Source organism: Coturnix japonica, unplaced genomic scaffold, assembly GCF_001577835.2.
Source record: "Coturnix japonica isolate 7356 unplaced genomic scaffold, Coturnix japonica 2.1 chrUnrandom688, whole genome shotgun sequence".
NCBI classification, from domain to species: domain Eukaryota; kingdom Metazoa; phylum Chordata; class Aves; order Galliformes; family Phasianidae; genus Coturnix; species Coturnix japonica.
In genome coordinates, this window is record NW_015440052.1 from 31,208 (window position 1) to 48,429 (window position 17,222).

Here is a 17,222-nt window from a genome sequence, read left to right on the forward strand (position 1 = left end):
TTCTGCTAAGCCTGCTGTTTCTGTATTCTCAGGGCCCTTGTTAGGACTAAAAGAGGAGTGGCATAACAGATGGAAGGATCTGGCCTTCTGCTGGGTGATAGCCACCTGCATGTCATGTTCCTGCTTTCTCTTTTCCACAGGTGGCATTGTGCTTCCCAAGGAGCATATGGACCTTTTAGATGGGAGTGCACAGCAAGGATCCAACAGGGTCTCAGCTTCCTTCCTGCTCTGCACCTGAGTGAGGGACACCGTGACCTGCTCAGGAGGCAAGATGTCATGTCAGGGAGGTTTCCTGGCTTTTTGTCATCTGTGCTTTGCTGTGCTGTGCTCTTTTTTTCCTTTGCAGTGCTAAACTTTGATTCCCTGGTCTTTGGCTTGCTTTTTTCTTTATTTTTCTTTGTATTGCTATGTATTTAATTTTCTTTTGCTGTGTCATTTTCTGCTTTACGGCAACATTTGCAAGAGACTTTGAATTCTCCTGGTTCAAACTGCAGTCGGCTTAATCAAATGTGTAAGAAATATATAAGGGCTGCTGAGGCCAGGCTGGATTTCCATTTCTTTATGAACTAGGGTGTTGCTGCGGATGCGTTTCTCTCCTGTTTTGTCTCATGTGCTTGTTCAAGAATTTTAGAACATACTATGTCAGTGTTTGTTTCTATCCTGCTTTCTCTTCTCTGTCTTTCAGGTCAGCTCGTGCTAGAAGTCGATGGCATCGCTGTATGAATCAAGGTCAGTTTAGGAGCAGCTGCTGGTGGAAGGAATCAAGTCCAGGCTAATAAACGGAAGCATCTCCTGGTAAGGTGTCAGAGGTGGCAGTAATGATGTCTGTCATCATAAAAACCAGAGGGCAGGCTTATCCAAGTTCTTGCTGGCTGATGTTTGGGAGTATCTTGTTTTCCAGCTGAATGATAAGAAAGCTAAACAAGCTGAGCCATTACAGCTTGAGCTGAAGTTGTGAATGTGCTCCCGGATGTTTCCTTTAGTGGTAAATCATGTTCTGGCACTGTGATAGTCCTATCTCTGTTATGATTTGGAGCACAGTGTCTGGTTGCAAGCCTTGTGTGCCTGTTCCATGAACCTTGCTTTCTTTCTGTCTTCAGAGTAAGTGCAGGGTGCTTCCTTGCTTTTGGTGGATTCATCCAGGAGGCTTTCAGAAGGCCAATTGCAGTATTCATTACATGGAGACACACGATGGGAATGGACTGTCGTTGCCACCAGGCAAAAGTGAGTTTATTATGGATGATTTAATTTTGATTACTCTGAGCAGTTGCAGTGTGGTAGAGGATGTCACGAAACCATTTATTTGGGAGCACAGGTAAGAGTCACGAGAAATGCAAAGGTAGTTTCTGTTTTGGCTGTCAAAATGGTGGAGTTTTTCTGGAAGGGCAATGTCTGGGCTTCCTGTAAGCAGGCCCCCTCTGAGAGATAGGGCTTTGCTTGCTGCTTTGCTGTGCCTACCTGTCTGCTCCCTGTGCTTGCTGCATCTGATACCAGTGGTCATGGAACTGGCTCCCCAGGGCTGTGGGCCTGGCCATGAGCTGCTGCAGCTTAAAGGCTGTTTGCGTTTGAGTGGCCCTTCCTGGAGCATTGGGTTGGACTTGATGATCCTCGTGGTTCCCTTACCAGTTGGGATATTCTGTGGTTCTATGATCTTGGTGGTTTTCCTTGGAATTACCTGATTTTTTTCCCCCAATTTTTTTATGGCATTTGAACTCACAGTTTCAATTTTAAATGTGGGTGAGGAGTTAGATAAGGTAGGGTAAGGTGTTTCTTTTTTTTTCTATTCTCCTAGGTGACTGTGTGTTTTCTGCCAGTGCTGTGGTAGCTCTGTAACTGGGGTTGTTCCTAATGCTCATGAAATAGCTCTAGTGGCAGCACAGAATTTGACCATTGGGCTGCCTGCTGGATTAATTTCTGTAGACTGATCAAACCATCTCAAAAAGCATACAATCAGTTTATTTTTTGAAAGGTTGTCAGCTTTTGAGGTTGCTGAGAAGTCTTGTTTTATCAGTCACTAGCAGCTTGCTGGAGCTTGAAGTAGATGAATCGTCCCTTACAGAGCTGTTTAAATAAAACCTTCTAATTACTTTGGCATTGTAGCTCTGAGCTAGGCTATACCGCTGTGTGTGTGCCTGTGCTGTAGATGGCATCCTTCCTCACCCTTATCCTCCTCATTGGCAGAAGGTATCACCATCAGCTTTCTACCTCACCCAGCAGTTGTTATCTGAGCAGAGACTTGGTCGCTTCCCAGTTTCTCTGTGGCACTTCCCTAGGCTGTTAGTTCTCTCTTTTTCTGTTGGTGTTCTGTGTAGTCTTTCAGTTTGCCCTTAGATGCCAGGGCCACATGAAAAAGAGTTTTCAAATTATATCCATCCTGATATCTTTATGTCCTGTCCTTTTTTAAAAATAAAAAAATAAAAAAGAGGAGCACTCTGGAATCTTCTGTAGCATCACCATTTCAGACTTGTCCATTTATTCCTTTTGAGCTGTTCTCTAATTATTTAGTTCAAGATCAGTCCCCGTCCTTTGTTCTCCCTGCTTTTCTGTCCTGTCTGTATTTATTTGTTTTTCTCTTCAGCCTGCTTTCCTTCCAGTGCTGACAGTCATGGGGAACTCCTAGTTGTGTCAAGGAAAATGAATGCCACAGCACACATTCCTTCTTGATGTATAGCAGGTGCTGGTGATAGCAGAGCCCCTGTTCTCTGTGAGCAACTTGTGCTTAGCCTGCATTTGTTGAGCTCTGATCTGCTAACCTTGTGAGAGGATGAAACAGAGATTCCAGGTACTACTCTGGAATTGTGGTTTGCACTGCTTTGACTTTAGTCCTGCTGGCCAGTGATGGGGACAAGGCAGAGGTGTTGGGATGCTGAGAGAAGTGTTTGTGTTTGGAACTCTGCATTTTATTTTTTTTCTTAGCAATTAGGGGACCACTTAAGTTTAGCAGAGGAGCCTTAGTGGTGTGGTTGCCTCAGGTGTACCTGATCTCATGATGGTATGTGGCCTTTTGGCAGAGTTTGGGCTCTGACCCCTCAAAACAGTGACTGGGAGAGAGCAATAAAGGTCTCCCCTCTGCCTCCTTCTTCTCAAACTGAACAGGCCCAGTTCCTTCAGTCGCTCCCTGTAGAGTGTATTCCCCAAGCCCTTCCCCAGCTTTGCTGCCCTTCTTTAAACCTGCTCCAGCACCTCCTTTCTGAATTGGGGTGCCCAGAACTGAACACAGTACTCGAGGTGAGGCCTCACCAGGGCCAAGTGCAGGGGCAGGATGACTTCCCTAGTCCTGCTCACCACACCATTCCTGGACCCAATCCAGGATGCCATTGGCCTTCTGGCCACCTGGACCTGCTGCTCATATTCAGCTGACTGTCCATTAGTACACCATGGTCCATCAGGCAGCTTTCCAGCCTCTCCTCTCCATGCCTTTTGGGTTGCCTGGCGTTGTTGTGACCAAAATGCAGGACCCAACACTTGGCTCTGTTGAAAATCAACCAGTTTGTCCTGGCCCATTGATCCAGTCTATCCAGGTCCCTCTGTAGCACCTCTCTCCCCTCCCCCCCCCCCCCTGCAGCTCAACCCTCCCTCCCAGCTTGGTGTTGTCTGCAAACTTACTGAGGATATGCTCCATCTTCTTGTCAAGATCGTTAATAAAGGTGTTGAATGGAAGCATCCCCAGTACCGAGCACTGGGGGACATTGCTTGTTACTGGCTGTCAACTGGATTTAACTCTGTTGACTGCAAGTCTTTGGCCCGGCCTTCCAGCCATTGTTTGACCCAGTGCAGCATATGCCCATCTAAACTGTGGGCAACCAGCTTGTCCATGAGGATGCTGTGGGGTACAGCATCAGAGGCTTTACCACATTAACAGCCTTATCTTCATCCACTAAGTGGGTCACCTTGTCATAGAATGGGATTACCATTCATACACCCATGCTGACTGGGCCTGATCCCCTGGTTGATCCTTAATTGGTCCATGATGGCTCCTGAGATTATCCGTTCCATAACTTTTCCTGTAGCTGATGTGAGACTGATAGTTCTGTAGCTGCCATGATAATCTTACTGACTGTGTTTGAAGAAGGGTGTCCCATTTGCCAGTCTCCAGTCCACCAGGATGTTTCCAGTTAGCCAGAACTGCTGAACGATGTTGGAGAGTGGCTTGGCAACCACATCCGCCAACTCCCTCAGCACTCCGGGGTGCGATCCTTCTGGCCCGTGGACTTGTGAGCATCCAGCTTTCAGAGCAGGTCCAAAACCTTCGCACCGTGAATTACACAGGGACTGCTGGGTTCCTTGTCCCTACCTACCAGCACATGGGACTGTATTCCCAGGGAGTAACAAGTCTTGCTATTAAAGACTGAGGCAAAGAAGGCATTAGGTACCTCAGCCTTATCCTGATCCTTAGTCACCAAGTTGCTCTTGGTGTCCAACGAGGAATGGAGATTCTCCCTAGTCCTCCTCTTGCTGTTGGTTTATTTATCGAAATATGTATTCTTGCTGTTTACCTTAGTGGCCGAGTTCAGTTCTAGCTGGGCTTTGGCTTTCCTAATTTTCTCCCCGCACAGCTTTGCTACGTACCTGTAATCATCACAAGTAGCTTGCCCACTCTTCCAGAGACGGTAAACTTTCCTTTTGCTCTTGAGTTCCAGTCCAAGGTCTCTGTTCAGCCAGTCCAGCCTCCTTGCCTGTTGTCTTGTCTTCTATGTCTTGGAGATGGTCAGCTCCTGCACCTTTAACATTAATTTCCTAAAGAATTGCTGGCCTTCCTGTTTTCCCACGCCCTTCAAAGCTATCTCCCAAGGGAGTCTCTCAACCATGGTCCTAGAGAGTTTAAAGTTTGCCCTCTGGGAGTCCAAGGTAGCAGTTCTGCTGACTCCCTTCTGTGGTTCAACATGGACTGAGAAATGTGGCATCTCACGATCACTATGCGCCAGAGGGCCTCCAACCTTTCCATCTCTCACAAGACCTTTTCTGTTAACAAACAGCAGGAGTTTGCTTCCCCTTGTTGGCTCCTTCACCATCTGTGTCAGGAAGTTATCTCCCACACACTCCTGAGGTCTCCCCTGAGGACGTCCAGGACTGTTCCCTATCTGCTGCATTAGGAATCCAGCAGATGTCTGGGACGTGGAAATCCCCCACAAGAACAAGGGCGAGAGACCTTGAGACCTCATCCAACCATCTATAAAGTGTCTTGTCCGGATCTTCATGTGGTTGGGTGGCCTGTAGCACACTCCTGTGATTCTGCCAGTTTAACTGGCCTTGGCTTTTATTTTGACCCATAAGCTCTCAACCGTATCATTGCCATCACTGATTTCCATACATTCACATTCTTTCTTAACATAGAGGGCTACATCACTGCCTTGCCTGCCTTGCCTGTCTCTTTGAAGAGCTTTAGAAAAAGAAGTGGGAAGCTGAATTGATACTTGGAAAAATGAGAAATGTTTACAATATTTTTTGCAGAAGAAGCCCTCAGCAGGCAATCATTCTGTTCCGCTTTTGGCCAGGCACAGTTGCTTGTCTTCCAGAATGTCTGCATATGGATGAATGACAGCACAGTCCTGGGAATTTTTAAGCAAGGTAGGAAGGGGGACCTGGGGAACTACAGGCTGGTGAGCCTCAGCTTTGTGCCTGGGAAAATCATGGAGCAGATCCTCCTAGAAGCTCTGTTAAGGCATATACAAGACAGAGACCTGAGACAGCCAGCACAGTTTGACCAAGGGCAGATCTTGTCTGAGCAATGTGGTGTCCTTCTATGATGGAGAGATGGCTTGGGTTGGCAGGGGAAGGGCAATGGTTGTCATCTACCTGGACTTCTTCAGAGCCTTTGACATGTTCCCACACCACATCCTTCTCTCTAAATTGGGGAGGTGTTGGATTTTGTGATTGTTCAGTGGATTAGGAATTGGCTGGCTGGACGCAGGCAACGGGTTGTGATCGATGGTTCTGTGTCAGGGTGGAGGCTGATCACAAGTGATGTCCCTCTGGGTTTGGTACTGGTACTGATGCTCTTCAACATCAATGACATAGATTATGGCATCGAGTGCACCCTCAGCAGGTTTGCAGACAATACAAACTGAACAGTGTAGTCCATACATTGAAGGGAAGGGAAGCCATCCAGAGGGAATGGACAGGCGGAGAGTTGGTGTCCATCCCGGAGGCATTCAAGTCTGTGAGCTACCATGTTTCCACTTCTGTGTTTATCAGTGGGGCAAGAGGAAAATCCTCTTTCTTATTCTTTTTTTTTTTTTTTTTTTTTTTTTTCTCTCTCTCTGTAGAACGTGCCAAATGCAATCAGGGAAGTTGCGATGGCATCAGGGCACGTGTTTTGGATTCTTCTTAGTGAATAACTGTAACTGTAAGGAAGGGAAAGAACACGTGTGGGGCAGGGTGTGTTAACAACCTACAATGAAGTGCAGAGAACTTTTCATGTAGTGTTCAATCACTGTTTTTCAAAGGCAGTAACAATTCTGAGCTATGCAAACAATTAAGCCAGGTGATTTAAGTATCACTTTCTGATGCTGTGGCTACCTGTGTTCAGAGGGCATGCTAATTCACTGCGCCAGTGCGAAATTTGATGAAGCAAATTAGCAAAAATACCCTTGCTTAGGGAGAAACAAGAACACCATCCTCCATAAAGTAATCAGTGCCATTTCAGTAAGTGACACCTGTACATATCAAAGGAGGGAAAAAACCCCCAAACAAACAAACAAACAAAAAAACCAAAGAAAAAAACAAACAAACAAAAAAACCTACAGGTGTGCCTTACATATTAATGAAATTGGAACAAAATGTTAGGAAGGGCAAGACTATGCTTGAGTTTTCCCAGTAATTAGTGCCTGGAATTCCAGAATGGATTTCTTAACCTTTGGTTTCAATCCTCTGGTCCTATATTATTTCATGTAATGCCTTCATTCTCATTGAAATCCAGCCATTGGATTAAGGGCAAAAATGATGTGCAGAGTAGAAGTTGTTACTTCTTCCCTCTGAATACAGTCTGCTTCAACACACTTTAAATCTGAACACCCATGTTAACACTCACACGCGAGCATGATTTGAGTTCTTGCTGTACCTCTCATATATTACCACGACTCAACTCGCTCTCCTTAACTACGGCCCGACACTCATTCTATCTGCAACTCGCACTCTCCTCCAAACCCTCCAAGCCGCGCGCTCAAACACCTCCTCTAGCACCCCGATGCTCCGCTCCCAGCCAAAGCTTTCGCTCATCAGTGTAAGGACCATGAAGACTCTCATGCAGGGTATCCCTCTCCCTCAACATCAGCTCCCCTACATTAGTAACTTCTCGCCATCAAAAGCCCCACGTCCTCGCCTCCTGCAATACAGCAACCTACGCTCCAGCCTCCAACGGAACTCTACACGTCTAATAGCCCCTCTCCCTCAATGAGCTCACTCACACTATTCCTCACTCCGCATGTGCTGACAGCTTCTCTATACCCACTCCCCTCATATCCCTGCTCCTTCGAGATTCAACCAGCGTGCCCTAGCCAACCGCGTCCCGCACCTTAAATTCACAGGTTGCTATAACCGTACCCCTCCAACACCTCACTCTTCTTCGCGCTCAACCAACACTCCCATCTTACCACATAAGCCATCTCTCAAACAACCTCCCCATCTCTCTCCTCCTCGCACCAAATCCCGCGCTCTCGTGCACGCCCTCCTCCATTCGTCCCTGGCCAGCGCCTTGCATCATACAACCTCCCCTCGCAACCCCCCAAAGTACCACCTTCCGTACGAAGATAACCTCACCTCCAAGCTCCTAGCTCTGCAACCTCCCTCCCTCGACGCCTCAACCTCTCCTCACGCATCTCCTTCCCAGCTTCCATACCACCCTCAACTCCACTCCTCACCCCTACATCTTTCACAAGCTACTCAAGAAGCCACCGAGAGATCCACCCTGCGCAGCCCACTCTCCACTACGCGCCCAACCCCGCATCCATACATCCCGTCGCCCCTCAGGTCCCCTCCTCCCACAGTCCTAACCGCGCTCCTACCCCCACTAGCACACACCACCTAATTTCTCTCCTGAGACACTCTTCCATACTCCCTGTTACGCCACCTCTCCAACACCCTTAGCTGTACACTCCACGCACATAATCTCGTCAATTCTCCCACCACAGGGAACCCAATGAATTCTGTTACATACACCCCCCCTATGTCATAGGCGCCGAACAAACAGACTGTGATTGCAGGGAAAGGTTCGATGTTGCAGATGCCTCCTGTCACATGGCAATACATTGGGGTTACAGAGTCTTGGGAGTGGGGCTGTGCTCTTTATTTTTCTTTGTTGGTTTCTTCTGGTTACAGGGAGCATCTGTCCCTTCGGCACTGTGAAGTTGCTCTGGAAATGAAACCGCCTTCAAACCCCACTATATAGATAGGCAACGCTACAGAGACACTGCTCTCGCCCTCCGCCACAACACACCTCCCATACCATATTACCGCTATCTCAGAAGACCCCCTCTGAACCTCGATCTACTCTCCGCAATATAACCTCACGAATCCGCTCTCTCTCACACTCACTCCACCACCTCTTCAATCCTCTCCCAGCCCATTAAATCCTTAATCCTAGCGCATTCATAAACCCCTATTTCATGAGACTCAAAACCTCTCCAGATGCTCTCGCCTCTCCCCTCGGCACTCAAGAACGCGGGCGTGCGCTACTCTCCTCCTCCACAAGAGCCGCCAATGCGTTCCACCCCTCAGAACACTTCTAGCCAACACCGCTCCTCTGGCGCCTTTAATCACAAAGCTCAGGCCACCACACAGAGCCGGCCGCTCTAAATCGCCTCTCCCCAGTCGCGCCCTGCTGTCCTCTCTCCTAACTCGCTTCTCCTATCCCACCCAATAGCCCTCATTACCCCCCTCTCCAGCCTCCCTTACCTTCTTTCCCTCCCAAGCCCCCAACCTCCCCATTTACCCCAAAACCCCTCCAACCTAAACCCCCCTTACCCCTCCCAGACCCCCTACCACTCCTACCCCACACCCCCTCCACAACCCCTCAAACCCCCTCTAAGCCCCCCCAAACCCCTTCTCTTACCTGGCCTGCCGAAACCCCCTACTTTCTCCTCGACGCTCCTTATACCCTTCCCAATGCCCCTGTTAGTCTCGCCGCACGCCCAAAATTCCCTATACCCTTCGCCACCGCAAGATCCCAATCCTCTCCCAACCGCATACATCTTCGCCAAAAACCGCTCCTTTTACCCACACCACAGACGCCTCTATATGCCAACACACCTCTCTACGCCCCTTCGCGACACCCAACACCCTGCCTTGCTGCCCCTAAACCTCATCATTCCCTACCTATCTCAAAGACACACTCCTAAACTCTCATGCCCCACACCCTATCTACTCTCTCACCTTCCTACTCCCCTCTCGAGAGAGAGCGCTCGCCTCCTTTTCTCCTCTCCCCCACAAAGCCATCGTACTCTAGAGACACTACCCCAACCCACCCTTCCCACTCCTACCAATACCTCATCTACCCCGCTCGCTCCAATGAGATCCTCGACCTCGCCCCCACCCAACCCACGCTATTCAAAGTCCTCTCTGAAACGCCCCACCTACCCCGCTCCACACACCTCTCAGCCACCCATGTATGCTCCTGTACATAGAACTCCCCCTGACCTCATCCACAAACATCGCGCCTCCGAATCACTCTCCCGCCGTCTTTCACCCCCCCGCATGTATTCCTTTGTCACAAACCCACCCCACCTACCCCCTCCACAACCCTTTCTCTACCCCTTCCGAGAGATTCCCTCCTCGTCATTCCCCTCTCTAACCCTCCAAACCCCAATTTACCCCCCATGAGATCTCTCCCTGCCTTACAACACGCACCCCGCCTTCCCCTTCACACATTGTAGTGATGGCGGCATTTACGAGCTCTATGATGCGTATTGTCTCGCTTCCGTCGCTAGGCGTCTCAGGGCGGCTTGCGCTGAGCAAAGCAGAAGCAGCGGTACGCGACCGTTTTCGCGAGGGGAGAGGACAGTCTCCGTCGGCTGTTTGGGGAGGGTCACATCCTGAGCTTCCGAGACGTACTCACCCCCTAATGGACAGAAACAAAATGCAAGTCCCGGGTTACAACTGGACATACGCAGTCGGCACGACTGGAAGAATACGGTTCGCCGCGGCTTTGGGTCCTCTCTTGTGGATGGCACTCCCATGTAGCGTGTTGCAGCCACTATAAAGGTGGGGGAACTTGTCACGCGTGGGGATATAGTATGGATGCCTCCTCCCTTTATAATGAACCCGCCCTTCTTTTAGCTCGCCTCCCGTTTAATGGAGAGCAACTACATTAAAATGCCGCGTGTGAGAGCGCAGTGGATCTCATCACTCAGCCTAATTAATCGACTATACCCTTGTCACCTCCTTCTATGTATGACCCACTGACTCTGTATTTCAACACTCTCCTGCCCCATCTTAGTATTATTTCTGATTGTAGAATACCCCTCCCCTTTGTCATCATTATTCACCCCTCTCCTCTGTCATGGTTATACCCTCCCTAATTGTTATTGAGTCCCCTCTCTTTAGCCAAACCTCCGCCCACTTCCTCTATTAATGCGACCTCCTCCCTGCTCTGTGACCGCCCCCTCGCATTGTGATGATCCTCCCATTCCCGCTCCATATGTACTCCTTCCTCCTCCTTATATTACCACTTCCTCTTTCTTTGCGAGCATTTCTCAGACAATACCTCTCCACCCTCGCAATCTTATGATGAGATATCCCCTTTCCCATTTTGCTTTCTGCCTTTTGGCCTATCAGCCCCATTGCCTTTTGACTTTCCCTTGTGCCTTTGCCCTTTGCCCGTTGGCCTTTTGCCCTTGCCTCTATTTCCCTTTTGCGTTTGCTTTCCACTCTTTGCCCTCTATCGTTATTTGGATATTCTCCTTGCCCATTTACATTGACCGAGTGACCCTCCCCTCATTTTAGACGCTTCCCACCTCCTGCTTTGATAAGCACGGCTTGCCCTCACTGCTATATTGCTCTTATTCTTATCGCCCTCCGAGGCCGTTTTATCACAGAGCTGCTATATCCTTCAGTTTGCACTGTGGCCTGTTTTTATGTCCTGTCCTCGTCTTCCTCGTTTGTTTCCTTATGTTTATGGTCTTTTCTACTCTCTTCCTTCCTCCTTTTTTGACACAACTGCCCCCTGCGTTGCTTTCTGCCTTAGTCCGCCCTCTTTCCGATTTAATAAAGTTCCGCATCCTGCATCCTTCTTCGCCCCCATTTAGCCATGTACTGACTCCAAGCCGTAGCGATCAGTAGTCTCGATCTCTCACCTGTGGCGCTCATCACCTCTGGCTCTCACCTTATGCAATCGCTCCGTTTACCCCAATACATGGTTTCCCCTCCTCCGACGGATTTCTCGCATACTCTTTAAGACCTCGCTCTCTCATATGATTCGCATCTTTCGTCAATTTACGACCCCCTTTCGTAGTTAGCCTCTCCATCCGAGTCATGCACCTATGATTTCCACCTTCCTCATTATATATACTCCACCCCTTATTTCCGATTCTCTCATCACCCTATAATGACCTCTCCCATTGTAATACGATTGTGCGCGTGCCCTCTCACCTATGCCTTTTGCCTTGCCTTTTGCTGTAGCCTTTTAATCCGTGACCCTCTCTCTCATGTTGTTATCCTTCTTTGCGCCCCGTCAAGCCAACCTTTTCCCCTCTCTTATCCTCCTACTCTCCAAGTACCCCCCCTCTCCTCCTCACCCCACCTCGTCTGCTAGTTAGCAGAAGAATCCCCGCGAAAATGCCATTAACATGAGACACCCACACACATATCATGAGACCCTCCCCCAAAGTGTGATACACCGCGTCATTATAAAGACTCCACTCCTCAAAGAACACACGGCCAAAATAGTGAGCAAAGAGCACCCGAGATTATTTGAAGAGCGGCCAAGCCCCACCTATATAAGCGACTCACCAAAAGAAATGCCTCACTTAATAGGCTAAAAGTCGCACAAGTATAAATGGACAAAGTCGCCAACAACCCATATAAGCGGAACATAGGCCAACAATGAGACAAATGTGACAACCCAATATGGAAAACTCGCCCAACATTATAAGACCCCCCCCATACAATGAGACCCCTCCCCTTATGAGACCCCCCCCATTATAGACCCCCATGTCATAACATCCCCTTTATAATACCCCCCATAAGACCCCCCCCCATTATGTGACACCACCCATATAAGCCCCCCCCCATAACTCACAGCCGTACAGAAGTGCCCACACCCCAGGCAGCAGTGATGTTTGACCATCCTGGCCCCCATAATGTAACCCCCCAACCCATATAAGACCCCCCCCCTATAAGACCCCCCACCCATTATGTGACCCCCCCCATTTATGAGACCCCCCCAATATACTCACACCGCTGCGTACAAGAAGCTGCCCGCAGCCGGGGCAGCAGTGATGTTTGACCATCCTGGCCCTGTGGTTCTCGCACAAAACCATCAATGGGACCCGGCTGGACGGACGCATCGTCTCCCGCTTCAGGATGAGGCTCCCACAGCCGCTCAGCTGGGGGTATGAGCATAGAGGTTATGCTAATTTATGCAAATGACATGCAAACTAGCCCCACCCACTCGCCCATTGACGCTCTCGGCGGCCATGCATTGGCCCCTCCTCGCCCCCCACATGCTAATTTATGCAAATGATATGCAAATAAACTCAGCCCGACCACAGATTGATGCTCTGTGACCATGCATTGGTTCCACCCCCCACACATGCTAATTTATGCAAATGAGGCCCGCCCACCTGCCCATCAATGCCCTCAGTGCCCATGCATTGGCTCAGCCCTGCTATAAGCTAATTTATGCAAACAATATGCAAATGATACACAAATGAGTCTGTCCACCTGTTCATCAATACTCTGTGGCCATACATTGGCTCAACCCTACTGTAAGCTACTTTATGCAAATGATATGCAAATGAGCCCTGCCTGCCTGCCCATCCACGTTCTCGGTGGCCATACATCGGCTCCGCCCCCCCCCCATATGCTAATTTATGCAAATGAGCCCCCCCCCAAATTGACGCTCTTGTTGGCCACGCATTGGCTCTGCCCCCCCCCACATGCTAATTTATGCAAATGAAATGCAAACGAGCCCCGCCCACCTGCCCATCGACACTCTCAGTGGCCATCCATTGGCTCCTCCCCTAATGCTAATTTATGCAAATAAACCCTGCCCACCTGCCCATCGACGCTCTCGGTGGCCATGCATCACCCCCCCATGCTAATTTATGCAAATATATGCAAATAAACCCCGCCCACCTGCCCATCGACGCTCTCAGTGGCCATACATTGGCTCCTCCCCCCCTGGCTCAACCTCTCGATCTTCGGTGCCTCCATGCGACACGAGCACAGCGGCAGCTCCTCCAGCCGCTCCGCCTCCAAAGCGCCCAATCGCGGGCCTGGGGGCGGGGCCAAAAGGGGGCGGGGACAGAAGGTGATTGGATGGCGACCTCGAAAGGGGGGCGGGGCTAGAGAGTGATTGGATGGAGACCCAAAAGGGGGCGGGGCCCTAGAGGGGGCGGAGTCACATCATAAGCTCCGCCTCCAATGTGGCCAAATAAGGGCATGGGGGCGGGGCCAAAAGGGGGCAAGGACAGGAGTTGATTGGATGGTGAACCCAAAGGGGGCGGGGCTAGAGAGTGATTGGATGGAGAGCCAAATGGGGGCGGGGCCTTAAAGGGGGCGGGGCTGAAAGGGGCGGAGTCACATCATAAGCTCCGCCTCCAAAGTGGCCAAATAAGGGCATGGGGGCGGGGACAAAAGGGGGCGGGGACAGAAGGTGATTGGATGGTGAACCCAAAAGGGGGCGGGGCTAGGGAGTGATTGGATGGCGAGCCAAAAGGGGGTGGGGCTGAAAGGGGCGGAGTCACATCATAAGCTCCGCCTCCAATGTGGCCAAATAAGAGCATGGGGGCGGGGACAAAAGGGGGCGGGGACAGGAGTTGATTGGATGGTGAACCCAAAGGGGGCGGGGCTAGAGAGTGATTGGATGGAGAGCCAAATGGGGGCGGGGCCTTAAAGGGGGTGGGGCTGAAAGGGGCGGAGTCTCATCATAAGCTCCGNCCACAGGAATATGCCTTGTGTCACTCAGTCTTGTGATGACACAAGCCGCCCGCTGCAGCCTGGGGGTCAGTGGGACTGCAGGCACAGCGGCATGGAAGCTGAGCCAGCCACAGCCTGGTGCGTGCTGTGCAAGTTGCCCTGCCTGGTGCTGGGCTTAGTGCTGCCCTGTGCTGATGAAGGCAGCCTCGGAGTGGTGTGGGGCAGCACTTTTTGCAGCTCCCTGCAATTCCCCCCCCACCCCGGGACCCCGACCAGCAGCAGGTTACTTGTGTGAGCAGGGGCGTGGGGGGGAGCCCATTTCACTTGCTGTTACAGCCTCAGAGAAATGTGGTTATTTTTAAAATGAAGCTTCTGACTGCCGGAGGACTCGTGTCATTCTCGCATCCCACTTTAGTGGATCCTGTCATGTGACTTGAAAGCACAGGCTGAGAGTGCAGGCTTATTGGATTTCATTTGATCTTTCCTGACGACAGGAACCAATGGGTGGCTTCCAGAATAGTTCAAGATGTCTCTGTTAAGAGCGAGTTTTACTACACGTAACTGGAACACCAAGCTCTTGATATTGTGCTGCTGATTAAAGCATTCTTTCCAATCAGCTGAAGAAATAGGCTTAGGAACACAGAGCATAATTCCTAGCTGCAGTAGATGATAGTGTAGCTTGAAGAAGTGTTCCCGTGGCGGCTCAGGTAGTTTAGATCTTAGTAGCATCTGGTAGTCTAAAGTGTGACTAATTCAGCTGATGTACTTTTCCATGGTCATTGTTTCATGTTTGCTGCTTCTTTGTCCTTCCCGTTCCTTTCTTTGCATTCTCTTTCTCCTTGCTGAGAGCATTCTGTTTCTTTCCAGACTCTTTTTTTTTTTTTTCTCTTGCTTTTTAGTTTCGGCCTTTTCCTCATTCTCTTCTTGTGCCTGGCTTTGCTTTCCTTGTCCCCTTGCCCGTGCTTTTCCTCTTACTTTGCCTTCACTTGCCTGATGTTTTCTTGCCCTCACTTGTTCTGTTTGGTTGAGTTCCATTTTCTGGCTTCTTCAGCTCCAGCCTCCTCTTTTGTTCTTTCCTGCTCTGCTTGATGCATTTGAAGTTGCTTTTTTTCTCATTTTCCCAGGTGGGTCCACGCCTCCTGAGCAAAGGATGCCTGTTCCCTCATGGTGGTCTTGCAGCTTTTCCACCGATGGCTGGCGAGATCTGTGCCCGGTAGCTACCCTTACCTCCTCTTGGCATGACTGCGGGTGCTTTGCCTTCCTCCAGAGAGATGTTTGGTTTTGGTGATTGGCAGATTCTTCTGGGCTGGCCACCCTGACGTGGCATCGCTTGTGGAAGTAGCAGCATGCCCTGTACCTACCCTTTCCTCCTCTCAGGCCCGGATGCTGAATTTTTGGCCTCCTCCAGACTCAGCAGTCTCTCCTTCTCGCCATGTGAGTGTCTACTTTTCCGTTCATTTGACGCTGTTGTTTCTAATGCATGGCTTGATGTTGGTTTTCTCCGATCAATTTCCTTACTCTTTTATTTCTTCTGCCTTGGTTTATGGTTCCTCCTGACTTGGAATGAACTGCTGACTTTACTTTTTTCAGGTTCGTTGATATCCATTCATCTTCTCTTTTTCCTTTTGACTTTGCATTTATGTTTTAGCTTTTCACACTGCCATTTGCTTTTGCCTGTTGCCTTTGCATTTTGCTTTTGGTGTTTTCCTTTGCTTTTCGTCCTATGCCATTTGCCTTTTTCCTTTCCATTTGGCAGTAGCATTTTGCCTTTTGCCTTTTGCATTTCCCTTTTGCCTTTTGCCATTTGCATTTCCCTTTTGCCTTTGCCTTTTCTACTAACTGTGCCACTTAGCTTTTGCCTTTGCCTTTTGGACTAACTCTGCCACTTACCTTTTGTCTTTGTGTTTTTCTTATGCCTTTCGCCTTTTCCTTTATGCTTTGTCTTTTGCCATAGCCATTTTCTTTGTCCCGTTGCCTTTGCAATTTCTGGTTTCCTTTTGGTGTTGACTTTGCCTTCCTTCATATGCCATTTGCCTTTTTCCTTGAAATATGGCAGTAGCATTTTCATTTTGCCTTTTGCATTTCCCTTTTGCCTTTGTCTTTTGTCCTCTGCCATTTTCCTTTTGCCTTTCCTCAGTTGAATTTGCCCTCAGGTTTTTGCTTTTCGCACTGCCATTTGCTTTTGCCCTTTGCTTTTGCATTTTGCATTTTGCTTTTGGCGTTTTCCTTTGCATTTTTTTCCTCTTTTTCTTTTTATTTTTCTTTCTCGTTCTTTTTTTCTTTTTTCTTTCTCTTTTTCTTTCTCTCTTTTTTCTCTCTTTTTCTTTTTGTTTCTCTTTTTTCTTTACTTTTTCTTTACTTTCTCTTTTTTTTTCTTTTTTCGATTTCTTACTTTTTTTCTTTCTTTTTCTTTTTTTTCTTTCTTTTTTTTTCTGTCATTCTCTTTCTCTTTTTGTTTTTCCTTTGCCTTTATCCTTATGTTCTGTCTTTTGCCATAGCTATTTGCATTGACACGTTCCTTTGCGTTTTCAGTTTTCCTTTTGGCATTTGCCTTTGCCTTCTGTCCTATGCCATTTGCCTTTTCCTTTCCTTTGCCATTTTGCCATTTGCAATTCCCTTTTGTCTTTGACTTTTGGACTAACTGTGCCAGTTACAGTTTGTCTTTGCGTTTTTCTTTTGCTTTTTGCCTTTTCATTTAAACTTTCTCTTTTGCCATAGCCATTTGCTTTGACCTGTTGCCTTTGCATTTTCAGGTTTCCTTTTGGTGTTTGACTTTGCCTTTTGTCATATGCCATTTACCTTTTTCCTTTATATTTGGCAGTAGCATTTTCATTTTGCCTTTTGCATTTCCATTTTGCCTTTGAGTTTTGTTCTCTGCCATTTTCCTTTTGCATTTGCCTTTGACTTTTGCCTTTTTCATTTCCTCTGTTGAATTTGCCCGCAGGTTTTTGCTTTTCACACTGCCATTTCTATTTGCCCTTTGCCTTTGCATTTTGCATTTTCCTTTTGGTGTTGTTTTTTTTTCTTCTTCTACCATTATCCTTTTGCCTTTTTATTTCTCTTTTTCATTTTCTTTTTTCTTTCTCTTTTTCTTTTATTTTTTATTTTTCATTTTCATTATGTTTATTTTACACTTTCTCTTTATTTTC

At 48.6% G+C, this 17,222-nt stretch overlaps 1 long non-coding RNA gene across 4 annotated transcripts in view; it reads left to right on the top strand.

The window, feature by feature from the left end:
- The window catches only part of LOC107307586, a 10,613-nt gene extending 4,489 nt beyond the window's left edge, over positions 1-6,124 (top strand). Inside the window, exons 1-4 of one of the 4 annotated variants that reach the window (XR_004305835.1) lie at positions 9-287; positions 686-795; positions 1,101-1,224; positions 5,452-6,124. This is a non-coding gene — a long non-coding RNA (uncharacterized LOC107307586). Of the gene's footprint in view, positions 1-7; positions 288-685; positions 1,226-5,451 lie in introns of those variants that run through there. The other 3 variants (XR_001552451.2, XR_004305833.1, XR_004305834.1) reach the window with 3 other exon arrangements.
- The last annotated feature ends 11,098 nt before the right edge of the window (positions 6,125-17,222 follow it).